Below are 20,357 nucleotides of genomic sequence, written 5' to 3' on the forward strand. Positions count from 1 at the left end.
GGTGGCACTGTGGGTTAAATAATAAATAATAACAATAATAAAATTTATTTATATCCCGCCCTCCCCAGCCGGAGCCGGGCTCAGGGCGGTTAACAACAACAAAATAGCACAACATTCTAAAAACATTTCATTATAAAAATTAATTAAAATCAAACCACAGAGCCTAGGACTTGCCGATCAGAAGGTCGGCGGTTCGAATCCCCGCGACGGGGTGAGCTCCCGTTGCTCGGTCCCTGCTCCTGCCAACCTAGCAGTTTGAAAGCACGTCAAAGTGCAAGTAGATAAATAGGTACCACTCTGGTGGGAAGGTAAACGGCGTTTCCGTGCGCTGCCCTGGTTCGCCAGAAGCGGCTTAGTCATGCTGGCCACATGACCCGGAAGCTGTACGCCGGCTCCCTCGGCCACTAAAGTGATATGAGCACCGCAACCCCAGAGTTGGTCACGACTGGACCTAACGGTCAGGGGTCCCTTTACCTTTATAAATGCAATAAGACAATGAAATGAATACTAAGCATTGTGGAGCAAAGCCAGTTTGCTGCTCTGCTTGTTCTCTGTGTGCGGAAGGGACCTTCTCGGCACAGGAAGGTGAGAAACTTCAAGGGAGAGTGCGTTCCTTGGGGAAATTTATTGTCCCAAATTCATGGTGGAAATTCACTCATACTTTTTTGTGAGAATTCAGAATAAATTGTTGAATTTGGATCCTTCTTGGCTTCTGTATTTTTATTCACCTCAATTCCAGGAAGTGAGTTGAAAGAAATGACCACAAGGAAGCCATCTCTGGAGTTCAAAATCAGCAGAGAGAGGACTCAGCATGCACTGCTCACAACGCCTTCCTTTTTGCTATTTTATACCAAGCCACATGAAAAAGGCAATGATTTGGAAAATTATGAAGAATAACTGGCAAATGATGAAAAGTGGCAAATTTTTAACATAGTAAAAGCACAGCAATACATTATATGGAAATGTTTGCAATACAACTAGTAGGAGCATTGTATGGAAGCAATAGGAAACTGTTTGCATTAGCAAAGCAAAGGTAAAGGGGTACGTCTTCAGGATTAGGCAGGAATCATTTAACACAGCTGATTTGCAGAGGTCATTGCCTCTCAATCCTAGAGCGCAATGTTGCTTTGCTGATCAAAATGAGAAAAACCTTGTCCACCACCTCTGTCTCCTTGAGGGAAAGGCAGTAACAAGGGTAAACTTTTTTTTAAAAAAATGGAACTAAATATTTTTTTGCCTCTCTCTACGTATTGACAAATTCTTATTTCCTCACCTCCCCCACAGCATCATATATTCTCATAATGTAATTGAGCTCAGGTGGTTCTGGAGGTAAGTGATGCGGAAGCCGCTCTTTCCCGCTTCCTCAGATGCAGAACGTTGCACAAAATGCCCAGATGATCATCATCCAAACAAGGACAGAGATCAATGTGTCCCCAAGACTATCACCTTCCTGGCTTATGGAAAACATTTGGGGATCATCTTAGCTCCCATTGTCCTCTTTCTGTCTTTAACAGCAGGGAGTGTGTTGGATCTCAACGTGGTATGTGTCCAACCAGATTTGGTGTCCACCTTTGAATAGGCTAGGATTTTGTGCTGCTCCATATCCCCGAGGCAGCCATTTTGTGACTGGCAGGGGCACCAGCTCCTGGGGGCTGAGACCTTTTGTCCCCCACCCCATATTTTGGGTGGTATGGACACCCTGCCAACATTCAAAAATCATGGAGGCGGAGTGTGAAGCCAAGGGTGGCCCAGCTCCGGCCTCTGGCTCCTCCTCTTCCTGCTGTGGAAGGGAAGGAGGTTCAAAGCAGCCTCCTGTCAGTGGTGGCCCTGGGAGGAGGAGAGGCAGAACCACTGACCACTGAGGCCACACAGCTGCTGCATTCAGCTCTGCCCCCAGCTCCTCCTGACGTCGCGCCGTCGCACACACGACGTTGGCCCCTCCAGTCGCTTTCACAAGCTGGCGTCTCTGGTGACCAGCACCCACAGCACCTTCTCAGAATTCGAAGTGTTCCCACTGGTCCAAAACGTTGGGTGACCCCTGGTCCACAGCATCGTCCTCATAGTTCCCACCTGAAACAAGAACCACAACATTAGTCGTTCGTGTATTATTATCCTTCATGCTCCAAAAGGGGTCATCCACCCCCTACCCCCGTTTCTCTCTCAGCATTATTGCACCCCACAAACACATTCCACACCGCAAAAAGTATGTGAGGAGGCTGCAGAGCTGAGCCAGTGAGGAGTGGAGCCCAGGAGGCAAAGGGCTGTGGCCAAGGGAGAGTCCTGAGGCATCTTCCTTCAGCTCCTGGGCCTGAGGTTCCTCATCCCAGTAGAGGATGGGGCACTGTTAGCCCTCTAAAAACAACCTTTCTAGAGCAAAATAAAGGACACATCTGCCAACTTCCAGTTTTAACTCTGGATCGCTCTCTACTCATGAAAAAGAGGACGTGTCCTGGAAAAGGAGGACATATGTCAACCCTGCAATGCCTATCTCATTCTATATTAGGGAGAAGTAATAAATCCAGGAACCCTTTTCCTGTTGGTGACAAACAAATGCCCTTTTCACTCTCCTTTGTTGATTTTTAATATCGTATTAATTTGCAATAAAAAGGAGAGTAACTACCAAATACAAAAGAAAATTCAAAGTTGAAATACAATAAAGGAGAAAGTGGATGAACCATTTCAGAAAAGTGTGTCTGGGTAGGAAGTTAACTTGTAGTGAATAAATAAGGAGACAAATGATCTGCTATTTTACCATTCCAATATTGGGGGGACAGGGTTCATCTTTGAATACATTTGTTTTAACAACTACAGTACTGTATATAATTTTCCTGTTAGAAGTTTGCTTTCTTTGCCTCTGCTTTGTAACTATAATTTTAACTCTGCTATTTGATGCTGCTTTTACTTCGTTATATTAGGGGTTGACATCCAACATTAGACATATTCAGAGTGGGAGCAATGAAATAAATTGACTTAAATCTACTGATATCAATAGGTCTACTCTATGACTAATGACAGTTATCCCTCTTCCATTCAAGGAAGGAAGGAAGGAAGGAAGGAAGGAAGGAAGGAAGGAAGGAAGGAAGGAAGGAAAGAAACTTGGCTATTCTCTGATCCCAGGAGTAATTGCTTGGGTTCTTACCACTTGCACAGTTGTATTTGCTGAATTTCCCAGCAGAGCGGAGCTGTATGTGGGTTGTACCATCCACATCCTTTCTGGAACTTACAACCCTGAACTGCTCATAAGGTGGGATCAGAACCTCCTCCTCACTGGGGAAGGAAGAAAATTCTCTGATGAGAACCCCATGATGAGGACGTGAATTGCCCAAAACGGACCGTATCATCAACAGTAGCGCTGAAGTTGATATTTCTGACCCCTCGAAACACCTTGTAGCAGGGGGGGCTGGGGGTGTTGGAGATCCTCAGAGCCTGAAGGGCTCTGGTCAGGAGAAAGTGGAAGGTCTTGAAGTTGAAATTATTCCGATAATGTTCCTTGGATTCCCCAGCTTCTCTTACAGCTGTGTTGAAATCAGGATACAACTTGGGTTCTTCAAAGGTATAAGCCATGATTGCTGCAGTGTACTCTGGCTTGAGGTTTCTGGGCCATTTACTATCATCCCTCAAGTTGGCTGCTAATTTCCAGGCGTTGGCATAAATTTTGTTTTTGAGGAGCTCGGTTTGGTTTAGCCGTGCAATCTCCTTCTCCATCGTCTGTTCACAGCCCTCGTATTGGTCATCGAAGGAATTCAGGGCCATGTCAAGCGTTAACTCGTTGCCTGAAAAACGGTCTTGTCTTGGGCTGGAGCTATGGGAGACCTCAAGCAGAAAAGAATAATATGGGTAAGCAGCTCAGTGTATGAAGAGGCTGGGAAGGTGAGACTTTGCGATAGAGGCTCCTATCACAGGTCATGTTATGCAGCATCGCTGACAAGTGGCCATCTACCCTCTGCTATAAAACCTCCAAAAAAGGAGTGTGTCCTTCAATCTGTTTCTACTCTATTGTTGTTTTGATTTTTTTGAAAGTTTTACATTGTTGATTTTTCTTAATGATAAGAAAACCAGGCAGAGGGCCTTCTTGGTAGCAATGCCCGCCCTGTGGAACACCCTCCCATGCGATGTCAAGGAAATAAACAACTACCTGACTTTTAGAAGACATCTGAAGGCAGCCCTGTTTAGGGAACGGTTTTCATGTTTGATGTTTTGTTGTGTTTTTAATATTCTGTTGGGAGCTGCCCAGAGTTGCTGGGGAAACCCAGCCAAATGGGTGGGGTATAAATAATAAATTGTTGTTGTTCTATTTTTTTTTGTAAAGCACGTTGAGGTTTGTTTAGTTTTCACAAATCAAGCAGTGCATAATTTTTTATGAATCAGCAAGGTGTTCCCCGAATCACTACCTGCTCTAAGAAAACAATAAAAAGGAAATGAGACCTCTTTACAAACTGCCCCCTTTCCTTGTTTGGGGTCTGTGCTGAGGCTGTTTCCAACTGCACATGTGCAAAAAACGAAAATATATCTATGCCCAAAGTGAAGTAGAATTGTGTCCAGTTGGCACTGAGAACAAGGAAGCGATGTTTCACTTGGTATCTTCTAGGGCTCTCAGCAAGCCTTCCTTCTGACTTCTCCAGCTCCATACAAAGGCACTGATCCCTCTGCCCCAGTTGTTGGGGGTTGGGGGGCAGAGCTGTGAACAACTTCTTCAGTAAATTTCTGGATCTTTAGGGGGCGGAGAAGGCTCTCCATTGACGGCTCTGCTCTGCCTCCACAGCTGTGTGCAGTAATGCTTCTGAATACCAGTTGCTGGAATACCAGTTGCTCTCGCACTCATGCCCAGCTTGTGGGCTTCCCATCTGGTTGGCGGCTGTGGGGACAGGATGCTGGACTAGATGGACCACTGGCCTGATCCAACAGGCAGGCTCTTATGTTTTCCAGGCTCCATCTCGTCTGGCATCCAGTTACCTACAGTGCCCACTGATCAATCAGATACTTGCAAAAGCCAGCCCTTGCCAATGTATAGCACCCTCGACCCTGGAGGTTGGCAGTCAGTGACTGACCTCCTTGGAGAATGCCTGGACCGAGCCTGAGGAATGGCCAAAGCCCTGTGTGCAAAAACATGTGGCCCCAGAAGGTCCCAGGTGGGCATCTCTAGAAAGGGCTGGGAAAATCCCTTGCCTGAAACCCTGCAGACAACACTGGTGGCTTCTCATCTTCCAGATCTGGCCTTCCTGGCCACAGCTACTGGTTCCTCCAGTCCTGTTAACAGGAGGCTGGTGAAACCCAAACTCCAGATTTAAGATTGAATTCTGGACTGAAGCCCACCTTTGCCCCCTCCTCCACCCTCCAAGGTGCCTTTTCATACCTGATTGTCTCCTGTGAAGATTCCCATCAGATGCAACACCAGGACTCTGTGGAGAGGGGACTTCATTGTCCACGCCCGTTCGTTTTTGAGGTGAAGCAAGTTAGGTGCAGGCGGAGCGGATATCTCTATCTGCACGCTTGCTTCCATTTGAAACTTACTTGCAGCTTTATGTGTTTTTTCTCACGGAAACAGGAAACAGGCCGATTTGAGGTTTCGGAGGCAGAGGAAGCTCCTTTCCTCAATGTTCAACTAAGTTCATTCTAGCAAAAACATACCCAGTGACAGGTCTCGTTTTCACAGAGATTCCTCCAGTAACAGGAAGAGGGAGAGGCTTGTTTCTCTACATCCTTCCCCTCAACACCATCAAAGAGTATTTCAATCTGCACTTCTGGTTTGTTACTCAGCCACATTAGAGGGGTGACTATTAGTATACAAAGCTCTCCATAGCTTGGGATCAGTTTACTTGAAGGAGTGGCCTTCCATGAATCCCATCTCTGGAACTGGGACTTTTCACAAGTGCAGAGCCGTCTATCCCATTGGTCTTAGTGGCGCGTTGCGCCAGGGCGCTGGCCTCTTAGGGGCGCCCCAGCGAGTGGGGGAGCTGCGTGGCTTTGCCTCCCCCTTCCCTACACGCCCGCCAGCTGTGCCCCCTCAACCATAGGGCTGGTGGACGTGCAGCTTCCTTCCCAAGCCTCCTTTTTTTATTATTAAATATTTATTGGTATTTTCAGCATACATCAAAAACAAAAATAAACAAAGTAAAAACAACACAAAAATACAAAAAATTCAAAAATTAACAACAATTAAAAACACATAAAGTTTCAATTACTTATTTTCTTTAACCTTATTTCTCAGACCTCCTCACACCTCCCCTTCTTGTATTCCAATTTAGATTGTCAGTTCAGCAAATCCTTAACTTATTTCTCCACTTTAACTTAAAAAATTGTTCTAACATGCTGTTATTTTACTTTTCTTCTTTCTTCCATTTCCTCAATTTATTTTTACAAACCTTATTTCTATTTATTTTAAAAACCAATTTTACCTTATCCAAATTTACACATCAATACTTATACCTCATTAATTATTCTTAAACCTTTTTCCTAAAGTCGACCAAAATTTCCCTTCCACGATTTTCCCAATTTCCATACAACTAGCAAAAATATAAAAGCAAAGCAGATTATATTTATATACCCTTTGGATTCCCAAACTCCACCCACCCTTTTCCCGGTTCCAGTCCCCAACCAATATCCATCAGTCTTTATGTTATTTAGCCTGGAGATCTCACGTCCGAGGCCCTTATATCTCTCTCAGTTTCTTTCTGCCGGTCTTTTTGATAGTCTTTGATATTAAACCCCAAATCTCGGAGAGGCTCCGGCCCAACAGGATCCATATTGCTTCCAGCCAGACCTCCATACTTAAAAACAAAGCCTGTGGGGTACTCCAACTCTTGTTTCATACTCCTTTCAAATCCAAATGTCCCCAAAGCTCCAATTTTCACCTTCAGCAAATTTGTAATCCTCAGGTCTTCAGATCTCCAGCAAAGGAGATCTCTCCATTTTTCAGTCTCCAATTCAGGCCGGGCTTTCCACATCAAATTTTTATTTTCCTTTTTTTGTCATCATGTCAGGCCTCAAATTGCAATTCTCCTTTGGCTTCTGCAGAATTCCAGCTCCTCCTTCATTTTCTTCTAAAGCAACATATTGCTCCATCTTGTCAAAACTTTCAGTTTCATCTATTTGTTCAGTTGAATGGGCTTCCTGTTTCAAGTCCTTATCAGGTTCAACACTGTTATTCACTGTCAAGCATAGTACTGAAACCTCTGTAGCCAAAACATTGAATTGATCTTGTAACTTTCCCAAGAGAACAAATGCTCTGTCCAACTCTGCTTGGATTTTCCGTCCTCCAGCCATTCTTATAATGTAATGTCACTAAAACCCCTCTAGGGAGATTTTAGTTCCTTAATATTCCTTCCCTTCCCAAGCCTCCTCGGGAGGAGAGCGATCCGTGCAGAGGCTTGGGAAAGGGCAACAACTCTGGGAAACGGGGGGGGGGGGATCTTGCACCACAGCGCTTGATATGCTTAAGACGGCCCTGCACAAGGGCCACATAATCTCCGTCTCTCATTGGGCAGGCTTCTTTTAAAGGTTGCTTAAACTTCCTTTCCACAGGCAAGCCTACAGAGACATGGAATTTCATTGGGTACATTGCTTTTAAAAAGCTATTGGTTTGTATATCTCAGTAATTCAGATATGTTTAATGTTTTTAAAGTCTGTTTTCATCGGTATTTTAAATTATATATGTCTGTGCGTATCTTGCTAAATAAGAAAAAATAAGCACATGACACCCCACTAGGGATGTACTGTATTCCATAGCTTAGGTTGGGGTTAGGGCTGGGCAAATTTTGGTTTACAGTGGTGCCTCGCAAGACGAAAATAATCCGTTCCACGAGTCTCTTCGTCTAGCGGTTTTTTCGTCTTGCGAAGCAACCCTATTAGCGGATTAGCGGCTTAGCGCTATTAGCGGTTTAGCGGCTATTAAAGGCTTAGTGGCTTAGTGGCTAAAAGGCTATTAGCGGCTTAGCGGCTTAGAAAAAGGGGGGGGGGAGCGGAAAAAAATCACAAGACTCGCAAGATGTTTTCGTCTTGCGAAGCAAGCCCATAGGGAAAATCGTCTTGCGAAGCAACTCAAAAACGGAAAACCCTTTCGTCTAGCGGGTTTTTCGTCTTGCGAGGCATTCGTCTTGCGGGGCACCACTGTATCTTCATTTCTCATTTTTCAATTCTCAAGTCCAGCCCTCCACATTTCCACATCAATTTGTGAGTATATATTTGTTTCAAGTCCTGCTAAAAATTCACCCCATCTTAGTTCAATTTACTCCTAACATACACAGATTAGTATGAAAGTTTGTCTAACACACACAAGTTTGCAAAGCAATTTCTCCTAAAATATTGCATTTCTATATTCCATTTTTGACAATACAGTGGTACCTTGGTTCTCAAACTTAATCCATTTCGGAAGTCTGTTCCAAAACCAAGACATGTTTTCCCATAGGAAGTAATGCAAAAAGGATTAATCCATTCCAGACTTTTAAAAACCCCTAAAACAGCAATTTAACATGAATTTTGCTCTCTAACAAGACCATTGATCCATAAAATGAAAGCAATAATCAGTGTACTGCACAATAAAATGAATAAGACTGCATTGTAGATGATAATTTTTTTAAAAAAAAAAAATTCTTACTTGCACTGATCATTGTTTGGATGGGGGGCTTTTATCCATTTCTGCAGTCACACAATGAATCAATCAGTAGTTGAACTGGGTTCCACACAGTCACAAAAACAAATTAACCAAAATATCCTCAAAAACAAAAACGCAAAATAAATAGCAAAAACAGAAGTGCCAAATACAGTGTACCTTGGTTCTCAAACCATCAATCAATTTCCTTTATTTGACCGATAGTCAGAAATAAAACATTACACAATAATTATAAACTATAACATCATAGGGGCACATAAATAAGGTAGGGCCACAGTACTAGACCTCTCACAGATAACCCACATCAAAGCATTCAGTTATACGTTTCCGACACTTGAGTGCCAGGAAAAGGAATTTAGCCACTGACAAAGTTGTTTTCCCAGAAGACTTATTTAGCAGATATGCTGTCTGCTTTCCTCTTTGTCGGGAACTGAGCTGGGGTAAGTATGGAGTTATAAGGTACTGTCTTAAATCGTTGTAGAAGGGACAGCTCAGTAAAATGTGCTCTGTGGATTCTACCTCACCCAATGCACAGTGGCATAATCTCTGGTCATATGGGACTCCTCCATATCTTCCCTTCAGAACCGCCGAGTCAAGAACATTCAGCCTGGCCGCAGTAAATAGTCTGCGGTATTCCACGCAGTGGATATCCGCCAGGTAGCGAGCTGGAGCAGCCTGATACAACTGCTCCCCCAGAAACAACCCAGGTTTCACACGGGCTATGTCCTCCTGCCTGGCAATATCCCTTAATCTTTGAGCGATCACCGCCTTTGCGTGGCTATACGTCATGGACTCTATATAAAGGGAGGACAACCCGCACTTCTGCACTTCCTCCACTATCTCCCCTTCCCATGGAGATTTAAAGTTATCCCTCAGAATCAAGGGGGCCAAACCCACCGGTCTGAAACAGAGCTTGAGCCATAGCCATAACTTCGCTTTCAGGGCCACATACCTAAAGGCTTGACAACCGGTTTCCAATCTCATGATCGCGCCTGCCACGGAGGGGGGGATCCTGAGTATGGCCCTGAGGAATTGGGTTTGGATAGATTCCAATTTTTCAAAGTCCCTACGTGAGCCCAAGGCAATGCCCACCAGCAGAAGAGGGAGGACTTTCATTTTAAAGAGTCGCAAGGCAACTTTGACAGTTTGTGCCTGTTTCTTGGAGTACAGGGTTCTAATCACCAAGGCTGCTTTGGATGCGTTCGAGGCTATGTATTCTCTGTGCGCCAAGAAGGACCTATTTGATCTTACAACCTGACCCAGGTATTTGAAGCAACTGACCTGCTCTAAAGGGATACCATTAATTGACCATAAATTAGGTTTCAGTCGAGCAGCAAAGACCATTATTTTGGTCTTGGCATAATTTAGTTGGAGCTCGTGTTGGGTCTCATATTCATGAAGAGCTCGAAGCATCCTCCTTAATCCGATGGGGAAGGTAGCTAATAGGGCGGCATCGTCCGCATACAGTAGGACATTCAAGGCTCGTCCTGCCAGTTTTGGTGGATGGAAATCAGCATTTGCCATATGCACCACTAGCGAATTAATATAGAAATTAAACAAAGCAGGGGCAAGCAAACAGCCCTGTCTTACCCCCCTAGTGGTGGCAACCGGATTGGAGACTAGCCCCTTACTATCTAGCCTAATCCTCAGGAGGGTATTTGTATGCAAATTAATAATCAGCAGGAGAAGGAGGCGGTCAATAGATGTCGCTGCCAATTTTGTCCATAGCTGGTTCCTGGGAATTAGATCAAAGGCCTGCTTAAAGTCTATAAAGGCGACGTGGAGGGCTTTTAGGCCATTGCCAGCGTACTTGGTGGCCAAGTGATTTAGGATTAAGATTTGGTCTGTTGTTGATCTTCCGGGGCGGAAACCCGCCTGTTCCTCTGCGATGATATTGTTGCTTTCCATCCAGGTCGTTAATTTGTTAAGTAGAAATCTTGAATAGATCTTCCCGATAACATTTAGCAGGCTAATTGGTCTAAAATTGGCCGGGTCTGTGCGCGGCCCTTTCTTGTGAATTAACACAATCAGTGCAGAGTTCCAGCTTGGAGGAAATTGTGCTGTTTTGTTTATATAAGTAAAAAGAGCTGCTGGGGTGGACACCACCAGTCCTTATTGGCTTTAATAACATCTATGGAAATAAGATCGTCTCCGGGTGCCTTGCCCGCCTCAAATTGGCCTACAAGTGTTTCCACTTCAGAGCAGGTAACAGGATCCCACTCAGGCAAGGGGGCCAAATCTAACCTTCCTCTGCTGGCAGCGTGAGCTGCATATAAATCTGAGAAGAAGCTTTCCCAGATGTCAGCTGAAATTTGGGGTTCTATCCTTGACAACGGTCTACCCAGGTATTGAGAAATTTGGTGCCAAAAGGAGGAGGGATTTCTATTTTCTGCAGCTTTTAGAAGGTTCTTCCAATCATTTCTTTCTGCCGCAAGCTTCTTTTCCTTTAATAGTGCTTTATACCTTCTCTTGAGGTTCATAAGGTGACTGCTAGGTGCAGGGTCATTTGATGCCCTATATGCCAAGAATTCATTATATAGGTTGTTCTTGAAGTGTCTACATTCCTCGTCAAACCACTTTTTATGAGAGAAATGGTTACTATTCATTACCGGGGCCTTAGCCAACGAAGGTTTTAGCAGTTCTACTAAATTGTCATATATTGGCAGTGGCTCAACTGCCTGGATAAGGGAGTCCCTTGTCTCTTGCAGTTGGTCAGACCACAGGAGTTCATTTATCCGTTGAGCCATATTGTCGGTCCATTTTAAGGCAGTAGGCCTCATCTGAAGCTGGTTATTTGTAATAGGCACACAGGAATAGGTAGCCAATTCTCCATCCAGGGTCTGAGAGAGTTCTAATGGAAAATGGTCACTTTCCAGCCTCGTTACCACCCTAAAGTTTGAAATTTTGGGAATTAGGTCTACTGATGTCCAAATAAAGTCTATGGTAGAAGCTTGGGAGCCTGACCAGAAAGTAAATTCGGCAGGGTAATCAGAACTGAGAGCTCCGTTTAGAAGGTGAAAATTAAGAGCCATCAAAGTTTGTCTACATTTAAAACCTGCGTATGTAGCAACACTGTCTTTAAAGTTCCTGGGTAAAAGGTCTGAGGTTAAAATGGGTAGTGAGGGATATTTATTATATTTAGCAAATAATGATTTATCAGAGTGAGACAATCGGCCGTTGAAATCTCCTGCAACTAGGAAGGTGGCTTCAGGATATTTCTCTAGGAGAGTTTCAAGAGTCTGTTGAATTCCCCTCCATCTTTGGTCCACCAGGTTTTTCTTATAGGTTGGGTGCAAATAAACATTAATCACCACGAACACTTCCTCCGCTGTGTAGCAGTCCAGCTGTTCCAAATGGCGTAATTAAGCATAAAATAAAGACGCAGAAAGCTAGCATATTTTCATGTATTGAGGAGCAGCTCTTTCAGACATCTTCTCCTCTCCTCCGGTCACTTTGTTACCCTTTGTTCTCTCCAGCCGCATGGCTGCTTGCCAGTGTCTCATGTTACCTCATCCGGCCAAGGCTTAAACCCACCCACACCATATAGGGTCATCACTGCCCAGAGGAAACACAGCTCCTTTTAAGGTTAATACAATCCCAATACATGGTAAGGCACAGACATGCTGGTCACTGGGTCAGCAAGACACCAGGTGGCACTACAAACCTTTGCCATGACTTCCTGGCTCCCACATGCCCTCTTTCTTTATATTTTTAGCAAAATCATATATATCAGTACCAATATGGTTATGTCGAGCGTGATAAGCGACTCTTTTGACACCGGAAGCGGGCCGTGGACTGGAGAACCATGCAGTACATACAGAAATTAAAGAATGAATACATTGTATATAGCAACACAAAAAAGAATGAATACATTGTATATAGCAACACAAAATAATACAAATAACTACTATAATAATCACTATAATCAATAAATGTCGAAGCCAACTTCCATCTGGAAGCCAAGAATATAAGAATTCTGATTCCAAGCTGCATGGTAGGCTTCTTTTCTAGTTTATTAGCCATGCTCTGGTGTCACTTCTATAGCACTGAGATTGGTCACTGTATGTTCCTGTAAGAGAACAAGAGCTATTAAACATGAATTTCAATGTATATTTACAGTTTGGATATATGCCCCATGATTCTTTCCCTCTTTAATTTGAAAATAAATGGGGGCAGGCTCATGGAGGGTCAATTGTACTGGAGGCCAAAAAGTTTGCTTAGGGGATATGATATTAGTAAATTGAAAAGATCCATTAACAGGCACACCATGAGTTAATTTCACATTCCACAACATACAAAATTCCGAAAATGTTTTAGAAATATATGCTGGACCATTATCAGTTTTGATACGCGTAGGTTTACCCATGACTTAGAAACAGCGGATAGTGTGCTGAATGACATGTCGAGCTGTTTCCCCCCTCATGGGCGTAGCCCATATGAATCCAGAGTGGGTGTCCACCGTGAGGTGAACCTTGGAGAATGGAGCCAACACAGGTGTGTGTGTGACATCCATCTGCCAACACGCCAATGCAGACGTGCCCCTAGGATTGACAGCATCAAAAGGAATGGCCAGCTGAGATTTAGAACAAGAAGCACATTGGGAAACAATATCCCTAGCTTGGGCCAAAGGAATAGAAAACTGCTTAGCCAATGCTTTCGCAGGGAGATGAAAGTTGTTATGACCTAGTATAGGATCAGAAAAGAGAGAAAAGGCAGAAATGTTCTTCAGAGCTGAATCTGCTCTTGAATTTCCCTCTGCTAAATACCCTGGGTGTGATGTGTGGGAGCGAAGATGTGCAACATAATAAGGAAACTCTCTGTGCTGAAGTAAGGCTTGCAGGGCAAGAAACAAGGAAAACAAGTCAGAATCCAAGGAAGGAGTTATATAAGATATTGGTAAAATAGCAAAAAGGCGATATACATACTGAGTATCCACAATAAGATTGAAAGGTTGAGTAGGAAAGGATTGAAAGGCAAGAATCACAGCCGCTAGCTCTGCTCGCTGGGCAGAAGACTGTGGAGAGGTAAATAACCTTTTCCATTTTCCTCCCTCCTCCCACGTCACCACCCCCCTACTTTTCGTTCCATCCGTGAAGAGGGTTAGTGCAGAGGGGAGAGGTGTGAGAGACAAGGGGTTAGTCAAAACATAAGTGACTTGTGTCAGAAATTGTCAAACGGTCATCCTTTGGAGGATTAAAAATGATGACCTATAAAATCAGCCAAAGCAATTTGCATGGCAGCATTTGTGATCAATAAATGCTGCTGTTCAGTCTGTGAAAATGGCAAATAAATTGATGCAACATCAAAACTGCTCAAGGCTATAGCACGTGAACGTCCTTTGATAACAATTGTCTGATGTGGATTCATTTGCGGAATAAATGTTCTTTGGAGGGGTATGAGGTAAATGTAACCATTCTATAATGCAGATAGTCTTCTTCTTGTCCGTCTGAGCATATAAATTTCCTGTTGGCAACAATGGTGTAGCAAATACTGCCAGATGCAGCTTGTGTTCAGCACCTCTAGGTGGCGCATGCAGAAAGGTTTCAATGCTTCATCCACAAAATTTTGGCAAAGTGTAGGGGAGTTCCGCATGCTGTTGTGGCAGAACAATCCACTGATATCGCTGGGTGGATTGCAATTTGTTATATACTGGCAATGTAAAAGCAAACTGTTCCTGTCTGCTGGAGCCAGTGGGGTGGAAATTGTTCAATGTAGCCAAAAGTCAATTGTTCAGAAATAAGCTGTTCAGAAACGAGATGGTGCCATTGCTGCGGTTTTTTCTTTTGGTGGAGGCCACTGTTCTACCCACACTGAGGTATCAGTGATCTTGGTTTGCCACGCTGGAAACGTTGTATTGATGGCTACAGGTTGGTTTTTATTTTGCGCTGCTGCCAGCAAATGAGCCTTGTGGGTGGCTGTACCAACAGACTGACCAATGCGTAGCATCGTAGCTGTATCAATGGCAGGAAGGTGTATTATCGGGCGCAACGCAACCTTACAATCCTCAGTGGCATTTTCAAAGGCCAATTGTTTGATAATTATTTGTTTGGCTTCAGGATTTTCAATTCGGCTACTCACTGCTGTAATCAGCCTGATTTTTCTCATTGCTTGTTTAGCAGCAAGAGCAGTATCCCTCAATAAGATCTGCAGCAGTGTGGCTTGTACTGAAGCCTGAGCAAAGGTGCCACGCTCCATCATAGCATCTATGACATCTGCGAGGGTAAGATTAGGATTATTCCCTCTGGCTTGGTTCAGTAAAGCAGGAGCATAAGCACCACAGGCAATTTCCCATTCGTGAGCTGACAATACACCAGCTGATGGGGGTAAAACTGTACGCGCCAAAAGCTTGAAGTCATCTGGAACCAAAAGCTGGGCTTGAGTTCCTGCTGGAGCACCAGCAGTGGGCACAATAACAGGGAATGCCATAGTATCCTGAGTTAAGTTACAGGCAAGTACTGCACGTTGCAAAGGGGTAGCTGGTTTTGCTGCTGCTGAAAGAGCAGGATCATTTCCAGCCAGACCACAGTATTTTTGCAGGATTGGGTCTTCTGGTGAGGAACTGCAGTCTGGAGGTTTGGGATCTGGGGCTGCAGGCAAAGTGAGGGCTGGAACACATGGCAGGACAGCAGGCTGAATTAGAGAAGCTGGAGCTTGTGTTGGCAATGCAGCCATGGAGATATTTTTTGGTGATAAAGAACCCATAGCATATCGAACCTTGCACCATGCATTTAAAATCCGAACACCAATGCTGGGATGCCCATGAAAATGTGTTCCAATCTCATCCCAATGTTTTAATTTCCAAGTCCCATCTGCAGGAAACCAGGGGCAATGTTCATCAATTGCCAGAATGAGCTGTATCAAATCTCCCTCAGGAACTTCCAATTTGTTGCAGGAGAGGAGAAATTTTAAGTCTTTTAAAAATTTCTGTTGGGGAGTAGTCAAAGAGCTGCCCATTTTTCTAAAATCAATATTTAAGGGATCGACTCACCTTGGATCCGTAGATGAATAGCGCTTGCAGCCCTGGCCGGGCGAGGTAAGTCGATGATATCCACTGCTTGGATCCAAAATCTTCTCACAGTCTGGCCTCAGACTGTTTGCTTTAATCTTGCTTCTTAGCTCTCTTTTAAAAACCTCAGTCGTAATCTTTTATTCAGCCTCACACGGGGCACCACTTGTAGCAGTCCAGCTGTTCCAAATGGTGTAATTAAGCATAAAATAAAGACGCAGAAAGCTAGCATATTTTCATGTATTGAGGAGCAGCTCTTTCAGACATCTTCTCCTCTCCTCCGGTCACTTTGTTACCCTTTGTTCTCTCCAGCCGCATGGCTGCTTGCCAGTGTCTCATGTTACCTCATCCGGCCAAGGCTTAAACCCACCCACACCATATAGGGTCATCACTGCCCAGAGGAAACACAGCTCCTTTTAAGGTCAATACAATCCCAATACATGGTAAGGCACAGACATGCTGGTCACTGGGTCAGCAAGACACCAGGTGGCACTACAAACCTTTGCCATGACTTCCTGGCTCCCACACCGCTGTTTGTAGCTTTACACCCAGCATGGCTGACGACTGGATGTCGATTTGTTCCACCTGCAGATTTAAGGCCAAAGAAACTAAGGTAGCCAACCCACCTTGTGGTCTACCAGGTGATAGTGAATTCTGTTGTGCATTCAGGTAGAAGCCCTTATACCCTGATAAGGAGAAGCCCTCACAAGCCCAGGTCTCTTGCAGCAAAAGAATACGACTGCCTTTTATGTAGGCGACAAAGGATGGATCCATCAGCTTAGGTTTAATGCCAGCTACATTCCAGGACAAGAAAGTAAGTAATCTCCTGGTCACCCCTTCGAGTCATGCTGGGCCTTGCGGAACCAGCACGGCAGAATCCACCTGGGGATGCATGCGGCGAGGGGGGGCAATAGGCTGGAAGAAGGAAGTAATTGTAGCTTGCTTACCAGGCAATTTCCGAGCACCACTTACCGCAGCAGCAGCCATGGATTGAGGCTTAATTATTGGTAGCTGCAGGGATGGATTCTGGTGCACGGGAGTATCACTTAACGACAGGTCCATAGACTCTGCATTTAAAGTATGCTCTAAGATTGAGGGGGGTGGGCCTTTTGGATCTGCGGTTGCTGTAGGGAACATGCAGTGTAAGGCAGGTGGGAGGCATCCTTTTCGGTTTGCCTCCAAAAGAGCATTCAGTCTTGCCACAGCTTCCGAGTTTGACCAGAGGGTTGTCGAATCTTCCACTGTATCCTGCCCGGGCTTGACATCCCGAGGCCGTGTACAGCCAGGTTGCAGATCAGAGGTCGTTAAAACAGGTACCACTTGGGCTTGTGTAGACTGATCTACAATTGGTGAGGAATTCATCTTATTTACATGAGCATGATCTTCTGCGTTACGGAGACAGAGTAGCAACTCGTCCAATCTGTCCGTTATCTCTGTTCGCTCCAGTTTTGGCAATTGGGAGAAGGATAGAAGTAACTCACGCTCTGTAGAATTCTCCAGATGTGTAGCCTTTGTCAGTGGAGGCAGGGGGGCGTCAATCCAGCTGATCTGCGGCCGGGGGAGTTGGGGTCGTGGCAATTGGCGGACCCTCAGACTTGTCTGCTTTCTTTTTGAACAAGCAGTTTGGTAAGAGGGGGCAGATCTTGGTATTGGTAAAGACTCTTGTAGCAAGGATTCCATAGTTAATTAGAAGGCTTCTTGAGGACATAATAAGTGCAGGGAGCTTTTTGGTTTTAAAGGAGAGCAGCACTCTCTGCCTCTGAGGTCTGCTGCTAATATGGTCAATATGCTTCAGGTCAATAGAGCTAGGGATTACCCTCAGAAGCTCCGCTAGGTGTCTCCTTATATCACTCTTAAAATGCCAGTTTATCACCTTGCCTCTAAAGGGGCAAACCGTTAGGCAGATTTTGGTAGCTTGCAGCAGCAGTTTGTGAGGAGGTGCAAAGTGTTGTTCCTTCTTATTTTGCTCACTTGGCTCACTTTTCTGATTGCCAGCAACTTGAGGATTTATACAGGAGGTATAAGGTAAAACGGGTGCTCTGGGCATTTGTATGGGCTTCATCTCAGGTGGTATATCAGGGGAACTGTTTTTACCTGTTAGGGATACAAGCGAGATAATCTTCTCCAAGGATCCTCGGATGTCTTTTATGTATTTAAAGATACAGTCCACTGTTTTAGCGACTAGGTCTAGAGTAGTCGAGTGTTCAAATAGTATCTCATCAATGCAGCTTTCACGGGCTCTAGTGCAGTCATTTGAGTGGATACCAGTATTATTATTGCTTGAAGGTTTAGTAGGCAGGTTATCAAAAGGTTCTTTCACAATGGTTTCCTCGTCATTCATCTCTGCTAGCAGTGTGAAAGAGTTTGAAACCGGAATATTAAAAATATCCTTTGTACTTTCAGATTCACTAATTTTTGTTTGTTTAGCAAGAGGCAGGGATCTCAGTTCCTCTGTGTCGTCTAAATCTCTAGAATCTCTGGTACGCTTCCCAGTTCCTCTCCCACAGGCAGGGCTGTATAATTGCTTAGTCATTTCTCTCTTCATGCAGCCGCCCCAGTTTCACGGTCAATGGTTATCTCCCCGATAGAAAGAGGCGTCCTCCTACTTATTAGTTTAAAACTAAAACTAAAAAACTAAAAACTAAAAGTTAAAAGTTAATAGGTTTCTATACTCATTAAAACAATCTTAAAAGATAAATCAGGGAGCTCACACTCACGCTGACTAAGTGCCGTTCGCCATCTTCTGGTTCTCAAACTTAATCTGTTCTGGAAGTCCATTTGACTTCTGAAATGTTCAAAAACCAAGACGTGGCTTCTGGTTGGTGCAGGTGCCCCGGAAACAATAGCCAACAGCTGCATCGGACGTTCGGCTTCCAAAAAAACACTTCCAGGTTTTTGGTGTTTGGGAACCAAGGCATTTGAGAACCAGGTTACCACTGTATAAACTTCTATATGCACTATTTGCCCTGTCATGTGCATTTTTACGCACGTTATTTGGCTAGAGGACTGGCTTACAAAATCCAAAGAAGTGAGAATTCCAAAGATGGCTGTCTCTTGGTTTTCACGCTCTTCGAGAAAGTGTGAATTAGCTTGGTTCACCTTTAAATGTGAACTGGAGCACATTTCCATGCTTAGTTGAGAGCGCTTGCCCAGGTGACGCACAAGCTCACTTGGGGTGGAAAGTACTTGCCGGGTTGCCAGTGATGAAACAACTTCTAGTCCAAGAGACGGCTGCCTAGGATTTTCCAAGGCTTGGGCACAATCCACTTCCAAAGCAGATTTGGGCCTGGGCACAGGCAGATTTTGAAGAGACCCCTTGATTTGACTGGAGGAGACAACAGACAGAACAATCTCCCTTGATCCTTAACAGAATTGGGGGGGGGGGCATTTTATTAAAAGTGTGTTTTATCAACACTGCTGAGCAAACTGGCTTGTGGTCCTTCACTCTCCACAGGGAGTCCTGCGAAGGGTATGTCAGTGGAGGAGGCGGAATATTGGGGACAGTGGCGTAGCAAGGTCAGCTGGTACCCGGTGCAGATAGGATTGGCTGCGGGTTGAGTGATGATGAGTCACCGGCTGTTTACGTCTTGCTCGAGTACAAACTGCAGAGACAGACTTCGACGGAAAGAAACACCCCCTGCCCTTGCTTGTCCATTTGCTCTCCGCTACACAGCGTCAAGTTCAGCCGTGTTTTGTTGCGTTTGTTGACTGAACTAAAAAGTTTCAATACGTATTGTGTTGACTTGTTGAGGTTAATTAATTGTCAGAAGAAGTTATTAAACTCGTTTTAAATAATATTATTTTTTCCCAAAAAAAGTGTCATGAGCCCATTTTTTTAAATTTTTAAAATTTATTTTAAAAACACAATATTTTTGCCATTTTGTCACACACGCACCCCCTCAGTGATGACACCCAGGGCGGACCACAACCCCCCTTCCTACGCCACTGGTTGGGGAGAATCTGTGTGGTCTAAAATAAACGTATACTGAGCTCTCAAGAAGATTGTCCTGCGCTGAGGCAAACTTCCCTCAATGGTCCCTAGATGTCAGTATAGGCCTAGGAACGTTCCATTTCTTCGCTTTCCCTTATTCTGTTAAGGAGAACTCTCCTCTGGAAAACTCATCCCATGCCAACACTGTCCCTGTTTAGTAGAAGCGGCTCTCGCGGACAACCTCCTCCTCCTGGGGAAAGAGAAAGGGAGGGAGCAGCCCAGGGAGCTGGGGTCATTGCTTTGGAGGGGTAGTCATGGCTTAAAGGTTCTCCGTCTTGTCTACAGGACAGGGGGGCCCTCGATGCTGCTGCATCATGGCTCAAGCCCAAAATCCTTCCTCCAAGGATGGTGGCTTGAACCAGGGAACTGAAACTAATGGGACCCAATTGCTTTCGAAGTAACGCCGGAGACATGCCACAGCAGAGCAGGTGGGATGTCTACAAGGCAGTCAAACCAACAAGGTGTGTTTGCTAGAAAGGCAAACACAGGGGAAGTTGGATCTCTACAGGAACTCCTCCCTGGGAGAGCCACTCCCACTGTCTCTAGCCAGGTAAAGGTGAGCAGCCTATATAAGCTGTTCACGTCCCCGGCCTGCTCGCTCTCTTGATCCCTGATCTCCGTTTTCTCTCATCTCTTCTCTTCAATGACTAGGGATGTACGACATGTGTTGAGTATGAGAAACAGCTCAAACTTCACTTTATGTGTTTATTGTTGTTTTAATTTTATGTAATTTTATGTAATTGTTGCATGTC

General features: G+C 44.6%; 1 protein-coding gene and 1 pseudogene across 3 annotated transcripts in view; one reads left to right on the forward strand and one right to left on the reverse strand.

Moving 5' to 3' along the window:
• The window catches only part of LOC128424282 (stonustoxin subunit alpha-like), a 147,078-nt gene that overhangs the window by 82,125 nt on the left and 44,596 nt on the right, over positions 1-20,357 (forward strand). The window lies entirely within an intron of this gene.
• Positions 513-5,760, reverse strand: LOC128424311 (erythroblast NAD(P)(+)--arginine ADP-ribosyltransferase-like; annotated as a pseudogene).

Source organism: Podarcis raffonei, chromosome 12 (assembly GCF_027172205.1).
Source record: "Podarcis raffonei isolate rPodRaf1 chromosome 12, rPodRaf1.pri, whole genome shotgun sequence".
Lineage (NCBI taxonomy): Eukaryota > Metazoa > Chordata > Lepidosauria > Squamata > Lacertidae > Podarcis > Podarcis raffonei.